This window comes from Myxocyprinus asiaticus, chromosome 49 (assembly GCF_019703515.2).
Source record: "Myxocyprinus asiaticus isolate MX2 ecotype Aquarium Trade chromosome 49, UBuf_Myxa_2, whole genome shotgun sequence".
NCBI classification, from domain to species: domain Eukaryota; kingdom Metazoa; phylum Chordata; class Actinopteri; order Cypriniformes; family Catostomidae; genus Myxocyprinus; species Myxocyprinus asiaticus.
The window spans coordinates 10,628,114-10,633,693 of NC_059392.1; positions in this window are offsets into that span (position 1 = coordinate 10,628,114).

Sequence of the window (5,580 nt, forward strand, 5' to 3'; positions counted from 1 at the left end):
TGAAGACAAGGAGAGGGCTGGGGGAGGGATGGCGAGAAGGGGGCAGAGGGGATGAGATGCTCAAAATGGAAAAGAAAGTGACAGTCCCTGCAGGAAAATCCATCTTAAGTTGGTAGATGTGTTTTGGAATATGGCAGCTAGTTTCTAGCTGGTTCAAGCTGGTCATTAGCTGGTCCAAGCTAAATATTAGCTGGTCCAGGATGGCAGACCATGTTAGACCTGCAACACACCATCTACCAGCTGGTCATACCAGCTAAAGGGGGTCAAGGAGGTTTCTGGAACATGGTAGCTGGTTTCTAGCTAGTCTAAGTATGTCCAAGCTGGTCATTAGCTGGTCGAAGCTTGCCGAAGCTGGTCCTGGCTGGTAGACTATATTAGACCAGCAACACACTACCAGCTAGTCATACCAGCTAAAGAGGTTCAAGCAGGATTCTGGAACATGGTAGTTGGTTTTTAGCTGGTTTAAGCTGGTTCAGGTTGTTCATTATCTTGTCCAAGCTTATTGACAATTTTAGATCAACTACCAGCTGGTCATGACAGCTAAAGGTGGTCAAGCTGGTTTTTGGAACATGGTAGCTGGTTTCTAGCTGGTCTTAGCTTGTCAATAGCTGGTTAGTAGCTTGTCCAATCAGACCAGCAATAGATCAGCAACCAGCTGTTATAGCAGCCAAAGGTGGTCAATCAGTGTTTGGAACATTGTAGCTGGTTTCTAGCTGGTCTAAGCTATTAATTATTTGGCCCAAGCTGCTCATTAGACCATTTTGTACCAGAAACACACCAGCTAGCAGCTGGTCATAGCAGCTAGAGGTGGTCAAGCTGTTTTCTTTTTTTTTTTTTTTTTAATATGGTAGCTGGTTTCTAGCTGGTCTAAGCTAGTCAACAGCTGGTTAGTCGCTGGTGCAATCTGGTAGGCCATTTTTAAACAAGAAACACACCAGCTACCAGCTGGTCATACCAACTAAAGTTCGTCGATCTTTTTTTGGAACATGGTAGCTGGTTTCTAGCTGATTGAAGCTAGTCATTAGCTGGTTCATGCTGGTAGACCATCTTGGACTTGCAACAAAGCAGCTAAAGGAGTTCAAGCTGGTTTTGGAACATGGTAGCTGGTTTCTAGCTGGTCTAGGCTAATCAGTAGCTGGTTAGTAGCTAATCCAGTATGGTAGACCATCTTAGACAAGCAACACACCAGTTACCAGCTGGTCATACCAGCTAAAGTTGGTCAAGCTGGTTTTTGGACTATGGTAGCTGGTTTCTAGCTGGTCGAAGCTAATCATTATCTTGTCCAAGTTGGTCAGTTGACTATATTGGACCAGAAACAGACTAGCTACCAGCTGGTCATATCAGCTTAAGGTGGTCAGGCTGGTTTTTAGAACATGGTTGCTGGTCAACAAGCTAATAAGCAGTTTGGACCAGCAAATAACCAGCTTGGACCATCTTAGACCAGCTAGAAACCTTCTACCATCTGTTCATACCAGCTAAATGTAGTCAAGCTGGTTTTTTGGAACATGATAACTTGTCAAGCAGCTAATGGCAAGCTTGGACCAACTAGAAATCATCTACCATGTTCTAAAACACAGCTCAAGGGGGTGTCAATAAAAGAAAGGGTTTAGGGAATACAAAGAAAGATAGCTGAGCAGAAATGGTAAAATTAGTGAGAGAAAACAAATTACATTTGTGTTGGCCATCACGTGCAGTGGGGTCTAACTTAAATTGAATGAATTGCATGCATCACATGCTAACCTCAAGCTTCTGCTACTGCACCATTAAGGCCCAAACCAGTGCATATTCTGTGTTTCTTTTTCCTTCTCTCCCCATCTCTCCTACTCACTCTCCCCCTCCCTTCTGTTGTCAGAGAGAGAGGTGTGTGGGCAGCATTGTGATAGGAATAGATGTTCCCCTAAGCGAGACCTGCAAAAGTCATTTGAAATGTGCTTGATGGAGAACAGTAGGTAAGAGAGTGGGCTGCCTGCTTTTTTGCACTCTCTCTCACCCTCCCTCTTTATATCTCTTGACACCCCCCCCCCCTTCTGTTGTTCCCTCCTGTCTCTCCCTTCACTGTCCTCTTTTTCACCCTCTCTCCTACATCGAGGCATACTGCCACTTAAAACGTTCCTCCATCTCAGGTGGCACTGCCGTCCCGCCCCACCCCACATGTTTGCCCTTTCTCTGTCTATCCCTGTCTATCACACACACACTCCACCTCCTCCATTTTCTTTCACTTTCTTTTCTTTTTTATCTGGGCACGCATTCCTTTCCACCCACACTCAACATACTCTTTAAATGATTCCAAGTGTCTGGGCCCCAAGCCTTTTCGAACAGAAGTGCATACACACATTCACACACACAAAGCTTGGAAGAAAAAATAGGTTCTTGAAACCTTTTCTAGTATTAACCCCATTTACTGCAGCCCTCGGCTTCACAATGTCCTTTGGTAAAACTGACGATACTAAAGACCCAGAATACAGTGACTGAAACGATGCTCTTTAAATCCCCTTGAATTGGCTTCATGAATGCAGTTTTCCTTCCTGTGTTGATATATTTATTATTGAAATTAGAAGTTGGGGTGGGGCATATCCTTTTTTTAAATAGCCAGAAAGTTACACTTTAGTTCACTGAACCATGATTTGCTTGTCAGTTGTAGGTGGTATGAGGGAGAGGGACCTTCTCATTCTAGAGAACATTTGATTGGACAAAAATCTGTGTAGTGGAAGATTAGTCATCAGTATTTTTGGTCTGAGAAAGACTGTAAATTTAAAATGTGTAAATCTGCTATAAGTGACAATTTATAAACAAAATAATGGGAAGCAACTTACTACATACTGCACAGTATACACTAGTACTAAACAGAACTTCTAATTTAAAAAAAAGTAGTATGCAAAATATTATGACCTAATAATAATGAGTCAAGAAAAATATTTTAAACAATTGTGGCTATTACTTTCAGTTTATTTGTCACACTGGAAATGGAAGGTCAAGTTGAGGGCATTGCATTGTGCAATATGGCACAGTGTGCTCTGTTGTACACTGCATATTTTGAGAAATATAGGAGGTCATCCCGATGTTCCATGAATACCAAAAAGTTGTTTATTATGCACGGCATACATACGGCACACTGCAGAAATAGTAAGAGTAGTATAGTAGCATGAAATTCCAAACTTAGCCAATGCCCTCTCTTGCTTTGACATTGAGTTTATTGCATTTCCGCATTTCCCCAGTGTTGCATAATTGTTCTTTTATATGCTTTCTCAAACAGTTCCTTCTTTTCTCTAATTTTCTATTTTCATCTAGGCTATAATTGAGCTTTTGAAGTTGCCATGAATAATGCACAATGCATTGCTAAGCATACTATGCACTCAGCCTATAATTTAAGCTGCAAAGGTCTTTGTTATGAACTATTAAGAGGCTGAGTGCCACCCTATTTTACGTAAACAAAAATAACTCTCAGACCCCTTTTCTTTTCCCTTTCTGCACGTGTTTTCATTCTCCTTTCATGCGAAATTAAAAATTTTTCTCCTTCTGTCTGTCACTGAGATTACATGCATGTGTGACAGAGTCCTTTAGGTTGAAAGAAACAACACAGACACTGGGATAAGCACCAGTGCCAGACAGGGGATTTCACTCAGGCTCCCTTTGCTCAACAATGAAGCCCACAAGGTAATCCCACTTCCTTAAGAGTCAAAGCATTCTGGGTGTTGTGTACATTGTGGCAATGTTCGCTTCATTTTGGAAAACCCTGTATTCTATGACATTAGCTAAAGTAGTAAGACAAATAAAGTTCTGCTGAACCCAAACGATTGATTATTTTTAGAAACAAAACAATACTTTTTAACTACAAATGTTCACTTCCGTACATCTCTGTGATGCGCGCTCATGAGAGGGATGACAGTTGGTAAGACCACGCATCACGTGGAGGAGGAGGCAAGAAGCGCGTCATTGTTTACAAGAGAAACTTGCACAGATTAAGCGCCGTTCACAAACCAAAACAGTCCAAAACAATAAAAAAATGTTTTTTTTTTTTTAAAAACATTACTGCAGTATATAACCATCCTTTATTTCGGAGCAATGCCGTTGCATTATCTTCTTGTGCTTTTTCTTTAGCAGAAATATATAGGCTATATGACTGTCAGGAATTCAAGCCACACAGTTGTAGTTAGTGAAACCAAGTGTGAGAGCGTTTGCTGAGATTCACAGGATTTACACAGTGAGATCAATGGTTCAGGTGTTATCACACAGAAGAGAAGCTTCACAAACTGAAGAGGTAACAAGTGAAACAGCAGAGAAAACACTAAACAGATTTCGACGAAGATCAAGAGCAAATACAGACAGGTAAATAAACACTGTGAGTCCTTTGTATGAGACTTGCTAGTGAAGTGGCATGAAGGTGAAGTATTTAAGCAGGCAGTGATGAGAGAGTGAATTGAGTGCAGGTGCGGTGAATTAAAAATCGGGTGATGAGGAGCAGAGCGCTGAGGGAGGTGCAGAGCCCGAGGGATGCGTGACAATGACAAAGTTTTCACACATACCCGAGTTCGCTGGATAAACAGCACAGGCACAGCCGATGAATTCAGATATCGACCCTTTGTTTCTTTCAATGGTCTGAAATCCTTAGAGGTAAAATGTTCACTGCACACCCTCCAATATTTGAGAGAATGTAGGGGTATACTGATATCCAGGTTCAGCACGATAAGCCAGAGCTTCAATAGCTCATGATCATGTATAGGCAATCGATGAAAAGTTAATATTTTTCCCGGCGTGCATTTACTTTGGGATTTCTGAAGGTTGAAGCATCCAGGATACACATGCCAAACGACCATTTTGATCTATACACTTATACAAATACAAATCTACAGCAAAGGCAATTAAACTTTTGTACAGCTCTCCTTCTCTTGTAAACAATGACGCGTTTCCTGCCTCCTCCTCCACGTGATGTGTGACCTTACCAACGAGCTTACGTCATCCCTCTCATGAGCGCATCACAGAGATGTACGGAAGCGAACATCTATAGTTAAAAAGTATATAAGTATTGTTTTGTTTCTCAAAATAATCAATCGTTTTGGTTCAGCAGAACTTGATTTGTCGACTGGAGTCATGTGGGTTATTTTGATGCACCCTAAATATGCATTTTGGACCTTCACTACATTGTTTAGAGGAGGAGGCCTGAAATGAAACCCTAAAAATCTTAAATTCTGTTTTGATGAAGAAAGAAACTCAGATACATCTTGGATGGCCTGAGGGTGAGTAAATTATCAGCAAATGTTCATTTTTGGGTGAACTATTCCTTTAATGAGCACTTTTTTAGGAACACTATGGTCCTAATAAAGTGGTCTTCTGCTGTTGTAGCCAATCAACCTCAAGGTTCGATGTGTTCGTCTTTTGGTAGAAAAGATCCATCAAACCCCACAGCTTTGGCTTTGCCTCTGGGCCAGTGTCCTCATCTCTTTGAAGAGACTTTCTTTTACAAAGTACTATTGCTGCCAATGTGGAAAATTATAATAACTATTCCAAAAACAAACAAACAAACAAACAAGCAAACAAAAAACATAATTTCAAAGCCATACTGACTACTGACGACATGCAATT